Genomic DNA, 16,264 nt, shown 5'->3' with positions numbered 1-16,264 from the left:
GCAAGATTAAAAAAGATAAGAGTGTAACTTCGATTTAAATTCATATATCGACGATGCAGACCTCACAGATAATGGAAGACTATTCCATATCTTGGGATCAACTTCAATCTTGTTCTAGGAGATGACAGTGTAATACTGTCTGAGGATTGCAAACATCTTACTGACTTATTTACATTTAAATGATCTGACAAATAAGAAGGTGCCAGACCCTTTAAAGACTTGAGCATTGTCTTATTGTAACACAACCTTTAGTGAACTCTCATAGGGAAAATAAAAACAACTGGTTTTCTTGGCTCACTTCATTGCTCTTTGTGCTTTCCTTGGGTGTAGATAAGACTCAAGTCATGTGAGCTGTCTGATAAAAATATGTTTTTTCCTGTTAGATGTGGTTTTATATTGATCTATTTTGTGCTGTTATTTCTTCTGACATTAAATGGAATTGCTTAGCAGTTTCTATTCCCGTGTTAACGTTTCATATATGTAAATTTATATACATACACACACTTTAAAAAAAAAAAGTCAATAGGCTTTAGTTACAGAATTAATTGTGAGTCCCTACGCAGTGTTCACTGCTCTCTATTCACTGATATCTGTTGAAGTTCACTTCACTTGACAAAATACGCTAATTTGGAACACCCTACAATGTCTATCAAACAACAATAACGCTTGAGTCATGCATATTAGAGAAGTTTAAGGTATGATATGAGGATATGGTATGACATAATATAATGTAATTAAATATGAATTATCTTACATTTGTCTCATATAGATGTGTATATAATTCATATGTATTAAGATACATATAAATGTATTATACATTTAAGTAATATAAATAAACTAAATAACATATGTCTGTTGTATTGTTCAATATAAAAAGCATAATTTGGTTATATTAGATGTCTTTTATCTTATGTAACCATAGTATGATAGTTGCATTTGCATTTTTTTTTCCAGACCAAAACGTGCTTATAACTGCGTACATCTGTTTTTAGGGGTGAACTAGCGTATGGCCCCAAAGCATTAATTTACTAAAAGGCACAACAATTTAAATTCATGGTTTCATCTCAGATATTCTCAATTAATTTGTTTTTCACAGATTTAATTATTTAATTATAATTTTAGTGCTTTAGTAAAGGTTTACTGATGCAAAAGCATTTATTATGTATAGTGTGTGATATCTCATGCTTTTATCTACCACTGAGTTCCATTCTTATCTGCCTTAAGCAGGACAATGGAAATGCCATGAGGGACGGCAAAGTGGAGATTAGAGTTTCAGGTGAAGCGGTGTCAACTTTTGTTTGCTTGCCACATATTAAGTCATAAGCTCATTACTCTTTGCCTTTCTCTCTCTCTCACACACACACAGTCCACTGGAAGCAGAGGAAGCCCAGAAGCCACGGGGTAAGTCTCATTTCTTTTCATTGGTTTCAAAGAGCCCCTTTGTGAAACAGAGAGTTCCTTTCTCTTGCTTCAATTGTGCCACACTCTCCCCTTTTAAAAGAGCAGATATACAGTGATGTACTCACATACATCTGGAGAGAATCTAGTGAAACACACAAACAGCCTGACACACAGATGTTCACATGTGTACAGCCATCATGTTCCGCTGAGAGATTTTTCAGTTCGAAGTTGTGATACTCAAAGTAGACCCAGATCCCTGAGTGGCCTGAACAACACAATCTGGAATTTGAGTTTCCTTGTTTAACACAATTGTCTACACTGGATGAGTTCTAGTTTGTTGTATCACATTTGATTTTGTTATGTGTCATTTGTTTGCAGTTTAGACGTCTTGTTCATTATGACTTCTAGTTTTGTCTTGTCACTTGTTTACAATATAGATGAGGTGTTAGCTGGCCAAATACGATAGAGTAGAGGGAATATATCTGCATCACATTGTTTTCTGTCAATATTATTTGATGTCAATAATATTTTTAGGGGTTCAAACCTGAAAGGCTGAAACCCTATTGTAATCGCTAAATTTCCTAAATCGCTAAATGATGCATCATTCTCCTTCTAAAACTGATCGGGCAGACCAAACCGTAAGTCGTAGAGACTTGAAACGTTCAGGGCTATTAATACTCACACCGTCTACCAGCGTCACCGAAGCACGCCCTAATCGGCCTGACGGGGGCGCTACAGCGAGCAAAAGTACGACATGGCTCATAACTCCTAAACCGTTAGGCGTGGGCTCAAGTGTCTTATATCATTGGAAGCCTTGGCTCAAGGCGGACAAAATGCATGCCCCAGATTGGCTTGCCCTTCAGGCAGTGAATTTCGAGAATTTTTCTTTTTTAAAACCTACTTTTGCGAACTACTCCCACGTTTTTCCCCTATTCGGAACCAAACCACTGTAGAAATGTTCTTTTGGAGAGAGACTATCAATAATTATGAAAAAAAAAATAGATTTTTCAATTCATGGTCGCTAAGGGGAACCAAAATATTCAACGTGTCGGGGGCCACTTTTACTAAAATGACTATAACTTGTGAACAGAACACGATATTTTCACTAAACTCAGGTCACGTCTATGAGCTGAAACGTCGGTCACATGACAAAAATTGCTACGATTGACCACTTGGTGGCGCTGTAAGCGGAAAAAAATTTAATGAAAATGGCTATAACAACACCCAACCATTAATCTGATAATAAGTGGCATGCAGTGTCTTTGTCTTTGTCCAGGGTGCCATGATAGTCTATGAGAACATTGGTGTATCTCAAAAAACACAGTTTGCATCATCGGCACAATGCCTTGAAGGAGCCTAAGAAGTTTCAAGCCAGTGTTTTTCACAGGAGTCACCTCCTTAGTCTCCTGAATTCTTGCCGAGTCCAACGATACCAAACATGGCAGGTTTTGTCTTATGGTTTGTGTAACAGTGTAATTTAACGCTTACAAAACTTTTGCGATTATCTTCAAAACCGCTAGTCCGATCGAGACAACCACAACAGGGAATTTGATAACATAGGTCAATAGCTAAACAATAATGTTATGTCCAATAATTTTTGAGTGTATTTGACCATTAATAAGCTGGAAAAGGAGCTAATTATATATTACGGTATGTGTATGTGCGCTTCAGATGCGAGCGCGAAATCTGCGAGAATTAGTAGAATTAACGTTATGTGCAACCCTGCGCGAAATTCAGACCGGTCACACCAATACTAACACGCTGTCATGAGGAAAAATCCAGCAGAACACCCGTTCGCAATGTTCAGAGGATTAAACCAGGGGTGTCCAAACTTTTTTTGAAGGGGGCTAGATGTTGTGGACATACATATATATATATATATATATATATATATATATATATATATATATATATATATATATATATATATATATATATATATATATATATATATATATAAATATATAAATAAATAAATAAATAAATAAATAAATAAATAAATAAATAAATAAATGATGAAAGTTTTACAGATATTGTTAAATATCTATACATTTCCTGTGTCCTATCTCAAGCTACTCTACTGTCAGCTCAAGCTTTTTGTCCAAGAAACAAAACATGTATATTACATGTTTTGTTTCTTGGAAACATGACAGATTTGACAAAAGCTTGAGCTGACAGTAGAGTAGCTTGAGATAGGACACAGGAAATGTATAGATATTTAACAATATCTGTAAAACTTTCATCAACCAAAAAGTTTTAATGGGTGAAATGTAAATATTATTACTGAGTTAGAACTCTATTCTTATTTAAATGTAATAAGTGCTCTATTTAGATCACCACAGGTAAAACCACACTACAAAAAATACTTTTCTTACTTGGTATTTCTGTCTTTTTTCCAGTCCAAATACCTAAAAATTCTTAAATCAAGATGCTTTTACTGAGGAAAATTACATATTTGTTCTTGATTCCTGGGGGGAAAAATCTAAATGAATTGAGTTTTTGCTTGAAACAAACAAAATTATTTTCCAATGGATTAGAAAAATAATATGCCTGGAATAAATAATAAGATTCCAAACAGAATTACCCCATTGGCAGATATATTTGCTTGTTTTAACCAAAAACTCACTTCAATTTCATTTTATTTTCCAGAAAAGAAGACAAAATATCTAATGTAATTTAACTTATTTAGTAAATTCATCTTGATTTAAGATTTTTTAGATATATTTATAGGCCTACTAGAAACTAGGGTTGTGCCGATGGACGATATCATCGTGATGCCACGCCCCCGTTGCGAGTGCGACACACACTAATCCGCTTTTATAGTATTAGCCTAGTTAAACTAAAAACTTAGCAGGGATTGCTCTGTAAATTAAATTGAGAATGTAACTAATGCATATATGCTATTTTAAATACTGTAGTCTATGCCAGATATATATATATATATAGCCTACATTTTGAAATCATTTGAGGCTGAAACATCATAAGCATGCGTGTTTATTTTAGCACTTCCGTTAGTGAAACAACACAGCCTATAAAACATTTAAACGATTTTCAGTAAATAATGGTTACCTCAAGAATATAAGAAAATTAATTATTAGTTAGAAAAATATTTGATTCATACTATTTCCCCGCAAAGATGTGTCATAGGCTATAGCCTACCGCTCTGCGCTTTGAGAGGAATGGGACACAAGCTGGATAGACCTTCTCGAATATCTTCATCTTCATGTTTTTTCCTGATATTGCAAGGCAACACTGTTTGTAAAATGTCTGAAGAGCGGATTTTATCTTCCTCAAAGTCAAGAAGACATTTAGGCATTGTTTGATTATTCACTGCCAGAGAAAACGAAACTAAAATCACCGGCGTGTGTGTGTGTGTGTGTGTGTGTGTGTGTGTGTGTGTGTGAAATGCGCTATTCAAATAAACCAAACTTGACGCGCCTTACTAAGTTTAATAACAAGAACAAACTGTGTTAAATACAATTTGAAGGAAAAAAAATATTCGTCCCACAGTGTTTTGTTATACTTTCCCACAGTAAAGGATGTGAATAGTTATAATAGACTTATCCAACAAAATGTGTATGTGTGTAAGCATGTTTAAAGGAGTTAACATAGAAAATGTGCTTATTACATGTTCCCTACAATTACCATAAAACCACCATAGTGCAGCAGAAGACCACTCATTGGCCCATTCTGCTCCCTAATATAGTTGAATATATGAATTGTATAAAATCACATTTTTTTAAGGTTTACCACTTCATTTGTACTGAGACATCACATCAATGCTAGCAATGTTCTTAAATCATGCTAATACTAATAATATTAAATCATGGTAATCTATGGTAAATCATGGAAAAATATGGTAAATGATGCTATAATCATTTTATCATTTATTCAAAATAATTATTTAAAATAGAGATCAAACCATAGGTGGGACTATAACTGTTAAACATTTAATAAGCATATTTCAAAAGGTAAAATACCCGTATTAGCTGTAAATGGAATTTTCTCTCTATGATTTTAAAGGTTACATTTGATAGCTAAATAAAACAACTTTTTATGCAAATGTACTTAAATGCCTTAAGTGGCTTGAACCCCGATAATTGCTGCTCACAGCTATATTTTTAAATGTTATTGGAAAATATTAGATACACTACCATTCAAAGGTTGGGGTTCAGTACAGGTTTTGTTTGTTTTAGAAAGAAGTCTATTATGCTCTTAATCTGCATTTACTTGATCAAAAAATGGAGTAAAAAACAGTAATATTCTGCAAAGCTGAATTTTCAGCAGTCTTTACTCAGGTTTTTGGTGTCATGCGCTTCCTCAGAAATCATTCTTATTCTAGTATGCTGATTTTATGCTTAAGAAACATTTCTTATTTTAATATTCAGACCTGAGATTTTATTATCATAAAATATTATATTTTATATTTTTGTGGAAACCGTGATGTCCTTGCTAAATGATATTCAGTGTGTATTAATTTCTTAAAAAAAAAAAAAAATCCTGACCCCAAAGTTGTGCAGTGTTTATTGGCTGACGTTGGATATTTCATTGTACATGCTCTTTTCTGCTTATTTTTACACTTAGATCACCTTTAGTTTAAAGTTTAAATATTTATTAATACTAATAATTTATTATGGAACCGCTAGCAATAGCAATTAGATCACACCCTGTAATTCGTGGTATTCATACAGATGTTTTAGAACACCGTATTGCCTTATATGCTAATGCCAGATGCCTATATGTCAGAGCTTGGAAAATCAATACCTTCCCTTTTAAAGCTTATGGGCCTGTTTGGTCATTTTTCTGGTTTTAGAGTAAATAAAGAAAAATCTTCAATTATGTTTCTTAATGAACAAGAAAGAATTAAGCCAAAAGTAGTATACCCCTTTGTTAATGCTGTTAATGGTTTTGATTACCTAGGAATTATAAGTTCCCTTAGTTCAGCTAACTATGAACCTTAATTGTTGAAGGTGTCTGAAGAGATGACTAGATGGATGACGCTGCCCCTGTCTTTTATGGGAATAATAAATGTGATTAAAATGAACATATTACCGAGATATGTATACGTCTTTCAGTCTTTACCACTTGCCCCTCCTCCTGCATTTTTCCCAAAAGTGAGTAAGCTTCTTTCTAATTTAGTCTGAAGATTTTGACTTTCCCTTCTATACCTGCCTTATGACAGAGGAGGGCTACAATTACCAAATGTATTGTGGTACTATTGGGCTGCTCAAATGAGGGCCGCAATGTTTTGGTTCTCTAGAGACTCGAATATACCTTGGTTACAGGTTGAAACGTTGGCCGCAAAAGGCTTAAAACTTGACAGCTTTTTACATTCAGCACCCCTTAAAGAACTAAAAAGAAAAACAGATAACTCATTTGTGAAAAATACCGTAATGATCTGGTCCGAAGTTCATAAATTGTCGGTGAGGCCCCATTGCTGTCTTGCTTTTCCCCTATTTGGGGTATTGAATATTTCAGCCCAGCTAAAAATGATATGGGATTTAAACTATGGTTAAGTAAGGGTATTGTTAGATTGAAAGATTTATATGTAGACAATATTTTAATGTAATTTGACAATCTAGTGTCGAAGTTTCATATACGCCTAGAAACATTTTTCAAACCACTTCCTTCATTATCCACATTGGAAACCTTTTCTACACAAGACTGTTTCAGTAAAGGGCTAATTACTCAATTAAATAATATACTGGGACAGAATCATAAAGAAAGTTCTGAAAATAAAAGACAGGCATGGATGCAGGACTTAAATAAAGACATTTCTTTAGATGAGTGGGGTATAATATGTTTAAAAGCACAAACTCAAACTATAAACACTCGGTTGAGACTACTTGGATAATGAGAACCTATATCACACCTGTGAGATTAAATACATTTAACCCTAGTATTCCTGATTTATGTTTTAAATGTAATAAGCTCCAAGGTAAATTTTTTTCACTGTGTGTGGGAATATGAGGAGATGCAAAAGTTCTGGAGTAAGGTAACTCAGTATGTGTCTAATTTAATGCTAAGTGGTCGTAAAAAAAATACTCCCACTTGTGCTCTTCGGTCAAAAATGACCCCCATTGGAAATGAATGGGAAATCTTTAAAAATTCACAGAATTTGTGTGTGTACAATCTACAAATCGGCCACATTGCTGAAAAAAGTACACAGCAGTGAAGGGGTGACACTCTATAACATCAAGAGTGTGATATTGACACATCCATTCACGCACACACGCACACTTATACACACACACCTATGAAAACCTGAACCTATGAACCATATTTGGAATTTTAAAAAATCACTGCTTCATCGGAATGATATGAAACTTGGTGACTTTTCTAGCATTAGGTATGTAAACACACACAAAATTGAGGACTAAAACTTTATAATAAATAGTCTTTGAGATTTTTTAAATATATATTCAAATCCATAAAAAAAATAATTAAATGTGTTCAAAACAGAACTAGGGAATTCTCCATAGAGACCTCTAGTGATTACACCCATGGTTGCATGATTTCTTAAATAATTCCAAAAGAGGGCGCTAATCTGCCTTCAAAAATAGTCTCTATTTTAACCTGAAATACTGCAATAATAAAAAAGAAAAAAAAAGAAAATTACAACAATTTTTTTTTTTATAATTTTCAATGGCAAAAATAGACCATAATTATTGCATAAATATAAAAAAATACCATCAAATCATCTCAAAATACAAAATTAAAAAGAAAAAAATATTATTGAAGAAAAATAAATTGCATTGGTTTTACTGGGGTGGAGGAAGTTTAATTTTTAGGTGTCCGGTTACTTATGACCGGGAAGACGACCAATGCAACCCCTAAACGAAGAGCACCAGAGGGTTAAAGGGTTAGTTCACCCAAAAATGAAAATTCTGTCATTAATTACACACCCTCATGTCGTTCGAGACCCGTAAGACCTCCGTTCATATTCGGAACACAAATTAAGATATTTTTGTTGAAAGCTGATGCTGAGAAAGGCTTCAGATAGGCCTCCATTGGCATTCAGTACACTTATACTCCCAAGACCGATAAAAGGCACTTAAAACGTCGTTACAAAGTCCATCTCACCACAGTGACTCTACAATAATCTTACGATGCGACGACAATAGTTTTTGTGCGCAAAAAAAAAATCAAAATAACACCTTTTATCCAACTTGTTCTTGTCTTCCGTGTGTGTCTCCACGACGCATGCGTGAGAATATGACGTAGCGCCGGGGTTATCTGGCCTATCTGAAGCCTTTCTCAGCCATCAGCTTTCATCAAAAATATCTTCATTTGTTCATTTGGTCTTACGGGTGTCGAACGACATAAGGGTGAGTAATTAATGACAGAATTTTCATTTTTGGGTGAACTAACCCTTTAAGTTAGTACTGGTTTGTTAGTACTTAAGTGTGTAATGTTTGTTTGTCAAATTTGTTGTAAAATCCAATAAAAATATGTTTAAAAAACAACAACAAAAAAACGCTAATAATTCCGTAACACTGATAAATCTGATAAACCATCTTTTGCAGTCTCAAAATTAAAATCCTTTTTCATACTTTCACTTATAGTATTGTGATGGCTAAATTGACCTGTACCTTTAAAAAAAAAAAAAAAATTTTTTTAGTGTTTCTATTTTTTAACAACATGGAATAGATGATTAATTTTGGCCTTTTGTTGGTTATTGTGAATAGTATCACAATAAATGATTGGCTTTTGTGGTAAATTCAAAGTGTAATGTGTATGAATTAATAATTCACATGAAGACAAGGTACAATATATTTGTTTAGTAAATAAGGTCATTTTTGAACTTACAGTATGACTTATGACTGCTTTAATAAAGGTGATTTTGAAATGTTCAGTAACCAACAACCACAGCTACATGTAAGAACAGACACATTTTTAAGCCACTTAAAGTATGATTACTTTTGCTAGGTCTGAAAGTGGCCCCCAAACCATGTAATTAGAGTGCCCCTGCTTTATGGGTTGGTTTGATTGATCACAGTTTCTGTGTGCTGTATTGCTTTATTCTCTGATCTGCTGTAGAGTATTTTGCAATGAGGTCATTCATTTGAATGTGTGAACTAAGCAGGTTTTAGGATTTTTCCACATCATTGCCTCTGGAGGAGTTGGGACATTTTTGTGAAGTCAGCTGGCATTTTACTGTAAAATCAACCCACGGCTTGAAAGCGGCCTGATTGACAAGTTTAGTCAAAAACTGGGAGGTCAAACTGAGAAAGGTTTCAACAGTGGTAATCCTTAGTAGTGTGTGTCTCACAAAACACCCTTATTGGTTACAAATGTCCTGCTAATGACAGCTGATGCTGGTTCACCATCACTTTCTGCAGCGTTTGACACTGTTGACCATTGTATACTTCTCGAACGACTGTATCACTCTATTGGACTTGATAACACCATCTTGCACTGGTTTGAGTCATCTCAGACAGATCTAAATTTGTGACCATGGGGAGCTCAAGGTCCTGTTCACATGCGGTTGGTTGCGGGGTACCACAGGGCTCAGTTCTAGGACCGATTTTATTCATTCTCTACATGCTTCCTCTCGGCAAAGTCATCAGTCGCTTAGGGGCCTGAACATCTGAGGGCTCCACAAACGGCTGATGGTTTTAAAAAAGGACTAAAAACTCCCTTTTAAAAAGTCTTTGAATGTTTACATTTCTTTTAGTGTTTACATGTTGGTGTTAATTTTAGTTGATCAAACAGATACTGTAGCTCAAATTGCTCAAAAAGTTAATGCTGGTTCTGATAGAAAGGTGTCAGAATACACAGTACATTGCAGTTTGTTGTGTATGGGGCTAGTCAGGGTGCCCATGCTGACCCCTGTCCACTGCCGAAAGAGCCAACAGTGGCACGTGAGCATCAGAACTGGACCACGAAGCAAAAGAAGAAGGTGGCCTGATCTGATGAATCACTTTTTCTTCTACATCTCGTGGATGGCCGGGTGTGTGTGCGTCACTGACCTGGGGAACACATGGCACCAGGTGCATTATGGGAAGAAGGCAAGCTGGCGGAGGCAGTGATGCTTTGGGCAATGTTCTGCTGGGAAACCTTGGGTCCTGCCATCCATGCGGATGTTACTTTGACACATATCACCTACCTAAGCATTGTTGCAGACCATGTACACCAGGGGTGTCCAACCCTGCTCCTGGAGAGCTACCGTCCTGCAGATTTCAGTTCCAACCCTGCTCCACAACACACCTGTCTGTAATTATCTAGCACCCTGAACACCATGATTAGCTAGTCCAGGTGTGTTTGATTGAGGTTGGAGCTAAAATCAGCAGGGTGGTAGCTCTCCAGGACCAGGGTTGGACACCCCTGATGTACACCCTTTCATCGAAACCGTATTCCCTGGTGGCTGTGGCCTCTGTCAGCAGGATAATGCGCCGCCACAAAGCAAAATTGGTTCAGCAATGGTTTGAGGAGCACAACATCGAGTTTGAGGTGTTTACTTGGCCTCTAAATTCCCCAGATATCAATCCAATTGAGCATCTGTGGGATATGCTAAACAAACAAGTCCGTTCCATGGAGGCCCCACCTCGCAACTTACAGGACTTAAAGGATCTGTTGCTAACATCTTGGTGCCAGATACCACAGCACACCTTCAGGGGTCTAGTGGAATCCATGCATCGATGGGCCAGGGCTGTAATCGCAGCAAATGTGGGACCAATACAATATTAGGTCATAATGTAATTCCTGATCGGTGTATGTTTTTGCGCTAAAACCATAAGTGTACTAATAATAATTGTGTATTGTAATTTAAGAGCTAGTAACGGAGGCTTGAGGGAGAGACTGGCAAACAGAAATTGATTGATTGATTGATTGATTGAAACTAAGTTTGATTAAACTGTAAGTTTAGCTGCTTCAAAAACAGCGACATTACTACCATGTCGTGTAGCTTTTCAATTGCAATGTTATTTTATTGATAAAGTCACGGGGCAGTTTTGACAACAACTTTCTGTGCGTGTGTATGTTTCCAAATGTATGTGACCGTGTGTCTGTATGTGTGTATGTGTGTGCGTGCCTGCAGAAAGAGAGAGCGGGAAAAGTGTGTGCCTTAGGGATGTCACAGTACCAAAATTCCAGTAGTCGGTACCAGTACCATAAAAATTGTACGGTACTCTATCACAGCTAAATGTTTTTTTTTATTTATTTAACTATTTAAAAAAAATATGAAATGTATTAAGTTTATTATTTATGATGATAATCATTGTAAGTAAATAATACAAACATGTAGGCTAAAGGCTGTATGCTGTTTAATAGTAAACATTGTTTATAAAAAAAGATCAAGTGAAAAATAATCAACCATCTAGGCATAATTATTATTATTAGTAGAGACGTATTATAGCTAAATCTACTGTAGGCTACAACAGTAGCCTGATATATTCTCTCAATTACATTTTTTTTAAACCGAATTTTTATTTTGACGGGTTGCCGTGACCTTTGAGTGTCTGTGTTCATGATATGACAGTTTTCGGTAAATTCTCATGAAGGGACGGTTTATGCGTTCATGTCCTCGTATATAGTGACCTGATAGTGACACACGGCAGAGACTACAAAGACAGCGAGCGTCACACGCCTCTGCGCCCCGTCATTCACACAGAGACGCAGAACATGGAGGAGTAATATTTAAATAGTATTTTGCAGTTTAATATCCACAGACACTAGTATATATTCGGCTACAGTCTGGAGCCCTGCGCTTAGATAAACACGGAAGCCACTGAACGCAGCTGCGGGTCCCGAATATACTCGGGAGCCGGTACTACAGAAATGCTGGTATCGTCATATTTTAATAATTTCAGTACCGACTTGGTACCGAAGTACCGGTACTTGTGACATCGGCCCCACTTTATATTAGGTGTCCTTAACTAGGCTACTATGTACTTACATAAAAAAATAAGTAAAATGTACTTACTGTGTTCATATTGTATTGCAAAACACTTTTGCTGATATTGAGGTGGGATACGGGTAAAGTTAGAGACCGGTGTGGTGGTATGGGTAAGTTTAAGGGTAGGGTTAGGGACAGGTGTGGTGGTATGGGTAAGTTTAAGGGTAGAGTTAGGGACAGGTGTGGTGGTGTGGGTAAGTTTAAGGGTAGGGTTAGGGACAGGTGTGGTGGTGTGGGTAAGTTTAAGGGAAAAGTTAGAGACAGGTGTGGTGGTATGGGTAAGTTTAAGGGTAGGGTTAGGGACAGGTGTGGTGGTATGGGTAAGTTTAAGGGTAAAGTTAGAGACAGGTGTGGTGGTATGGGTAAGTTTAAGGGTAGGGTTAGGGACAGGTGTGGTGGTATGGGTAAGTTTAAGAGTAAAGTTATAGACAGGTGTGGTGGTATGGGTAAGTTTAAGGGTAGGGTTAGGGACAGGTGTGGTGGTATGGGTAAGTTTAAGGGTAGGGTTATAGACAGGTGTGGTGGTGTGGGTAAGTTTAAGGGTAGGGTTAGGGACAGGTGTGGTGGTGTGGGTAAGTTTAAGGGTAAAGTTAAAGACAGGTGTGGTGGTATGGGTAAGTTTAAGGGTAGGGTTAGGGACAGGTGTGGTGGTATGGGTAAGTTTAAGGGTAGGGTTAGGGACAGGTGTGGTGGTATGGGTAAGTTTAAGGGTAGGGTTAGGGACAGGTGTGGTAGTATGGGTAAGTTTAAGGGTAGGGTTAGGGACAGGTGTGGTGGTATGGGTAAGTTTAAGGGTAGGGTTAGGGACAGGTGTGGTGGTATGGGTAAGTTTAAGGGTAGGGTTAGGGACAGGTGTGGTGGTATGGGTAAGTTTAAGGGTAGGGTTAGGGACAGGTGTGGTGGTATGGGTAAGTTTAAAGGTAGGGTTAGGGACAGGTGTGGTGGTATGGGTAAGTTTAAGGGTAGGGTTAGGGACAGGTGTGGTGGTATGGGTAAGTTTAAGGGTAGGGTTAGGGACAGGTGTGGTGGTGTGGGTAAGTTTAAGGGTAGGGTTAGGGACAGGTGTGGTGGTATGGGTAAGTTTAAGGGTAGGGTTAGGGACAGGTGTGGTGGTATGGGTAAGTTTAAGGGTAGGGTTAGGGACAGGTGTGGGGTTATGGGTAAGTTTAAGGGTAGGGTTAGGGACAGGTGTGGTGGTGTGGGTAAGTTTAAGGGTAGGGTTAGGGACAGGTGTGGTGGTGTGGGTAAGTTTAAGGGTAGGGTTAGGGACAGGTGTGGTGGTGTGGGTAAGTTTAAGGGTAGGGTAGGGCGTAAGGGAAGTGTCAACAGTGTAATTATAAATGTAACTACAGAAATTAATTACAGATGTAATTACATGCAGGTATTTAAAAAAAATGTAAGTACACAATAATTGCAATGTATCAAATTATTAATTAAAATGTTAGTACATAATAGTTAATGCCACCTAATATAAAGTGGGTCCGTGACATCCCTAGTGTGCCCTAGTGTGCTTTAATAAAACATAATTTCATGGAAAAAACTTGGAAATAGATTGTCATTTTTGTTCAATTGTTTGTTATTTTTATTCGGTCATTGTATTTTGTCGAATTTGGTTGTTCAAGACCTGCCTGGAACTACTTTAGAATCGGAATCAAGCATTCAACAGCCCAGTAGTATAATTCCTTTTAAATTACATTTCTTCATCTTGTTTGCACTCCTAATTTATTTGAAATTGAACTTGCACGTTCCCTTCTAGGGTTGGGAATTGAATACTTAAAGGAAATGTATGTAAGATTGCGGCCAAAACTGGTACTGCAATTACTTTCAAATTACTGTAGAGCGGTGTATCCCCACCCTATACGGGTAAAAATCCACCCACTCCTTTTTTTGTAATCCCCATAAATCATAAGCAGTTTCTCAGAACAAGCCGTTTGTAGAATCCTGGTAAAGTGACGTCACATTTCACAGACCCCGCTCAGTGTACTCCACCCTCAGAGAGCTGTTCACAGTCCACCATGTTTATCTCCTTGCTAGAGCATTCAACAGCAGCATTCAAGTAAGAAATGTGTTCTTAATAAAGCTACTAAAGTTCATTCAGTCAAGAGCAATGAGTGATTTTCTGATTTCTTCTGTTTTCTTCTGTTTGACTCATATTAACAGCAGATATAGCAGTAGGTACTTGGTATATTACACTGCTTTCACTTTAGTAACGTTACACAGATCTAATATACACACAGGATTTTTGTACTAGCTGCAGAAGTGCACAGACATAACCAACTGTGTTCATGTGAACTTTGTGTGTTTCTGACATAACCTTGTGTGCATTTGACAGTTCTAGGAGAGACACAGAAAACAGCTCATTTTTCTCAAACCCAAAAATTGGTATATTAAATGATCTGTTAGGAATTTTGATCTGAAACTTCACAGACACCCTGGGGATACCTGAGATTTATATTACATCTTGTAAAAAGGGGCATAATAGGTGCCCTTTGAGATCAGGAATTGGATTTCGATTTCCCCTTATTGATTTATGTGTGCACATTTCGGATAGACCGGATCTTTTTTGCTCGATGCACAGTTGCAGAGTCATGTGTTCACGTGAACTGGGCATGTTCAGCAGTTGATGATAACAGTCATGATGGCTGACATTATCATTAAAGTTTATCGTTTTTATATTTCAGTCTTGCCAATGTAACCATTCGAGCGATTGTAAACCATCAAAGTGCAAGAAGATACGACAGAGAACTCAGTTTAGCATTTGCGCACACCATATGAGTGATGTCTGCGTTCTATGTGCGTGCTGTGAATAATGAACTCAAAAGTCAAAGTGAGTCAAAATGTCAGTCTTGGCGAGTATCCTTGTAAACATAGACTGTTTTGTCTTAAAGGTAGGGTAGGCAATTTGTTTTATAAACACTTTTGTTATATACTGGTTGAAACATACTTTTAGCAATCAATAATAGAAGTGGTCTACATATTAAAACATGTATATATATCTTCTGTGGAAGTCAGAGGACCAAAAAATGCTCGCCCAATCATTGCATTCGGTCTGACTGCAATAATATTCTGTGCTTTGTTGTCAGAAAGAATGGCAATGATGGAGGACACCAGGTTTATTCTTGCCTAATTCTTGTGGACATTTTATTAAAGCCAGAATGTCCCTATAAGTGCTATTTTAAACATTTACCGCTATCTAGAGTTTCCGACTATTTTCTGAGTCGTTTCTGCTTCGAATCCTACTGCGTGGCAGTTCTACGTCATACTAGACCTACTAGAATACTAGACCTACCTGAAACACTTTAAACTATTTCGTTTGTATCTTTTAAAGGCACAATATGTAAGATTTTTGGATTCAAATATCCAAAAAACACTTGAACAATGTTATATATTTACTATTCTTACAATATCCCAAATAAGCCATTTTGACTAGGACACTGACCGTGTCTGTGCATTGCCTATCAATGACATCATACCCATATTACCCTCGATTTCCGGCTTTATTTTGTAAAAACCATGGAAACAACAAAGACACTTTAATATATTATGTGTTTTATTAGACAGGTAAGCAACTGTATGGATACATTAATTGACAGGAAACTAATCATTGTTATACACCTCAACACAGTTAGTCTTATTGTTTAAATTTTAGTTTTCTTGATTTCCTGCGAAGTACCATGTTTTACCATGCCTAATATCAATCTAGCTTACTGCAGTGTGCAACAAGTCGTCGTCTCATAGTCGCCGCCGAGCAAACACACAGAATAGCTTTATAACATAACTTTCAACACACTCAGATGTATCTAATATGATAAATCAGCGCTATGTTACCTCACATACGCATGACCGGAAGACGTGGAAGTGGTCGTATGTGGCATAATAAAAGCGCAGCGAAATCAAGGCATCATCGAGCAACGCCTTTGTTTTCAATAAGCGATCTCTAGTGGCGAAAAATTATATATAGTCGCT

The 16,264-nt window shown here is 36.9% G+C and overlaps 1 protein-coding gene across 1 annotated transcript in view; it reads left to right on the top strand.

The window, feature by feature from the left end:
- Positions 1-1,367: 1,367 nt before the first annotated feature.
- Positions 1,368-16,264, top strand: part of svild (supervillin d) — a 153,683-nt gene continuing 138,786 nt past the window's right edge. Inside the window, exon 1 of the mRNA XM_079846082.1 lies at positions 1,368-1,401. The gene's annotated coding sequence lies outside the window, so the exon portion shown is untranslated. The remainder of the gene's footprint in view (positions 1,402-16,264) is intronic.

This window comes from Gobio gobio (genome assembly GCF_949357685.1).
Source record: "Gobio gobio genome assembly, chromosome: 20".
In the NCBI taxonomy this organism is placed as follows: domain Eukaryota; kingdom Metazoa; phylum Chordata; class Actinopteri; order Cypriniformes; family Gobionidae; genus Gobio; species Gobio gobio.
Note: the sequence above shows the minus strand (reverse complement) of the source record. Positions and strands in the feature narration are given on the sequence as shown.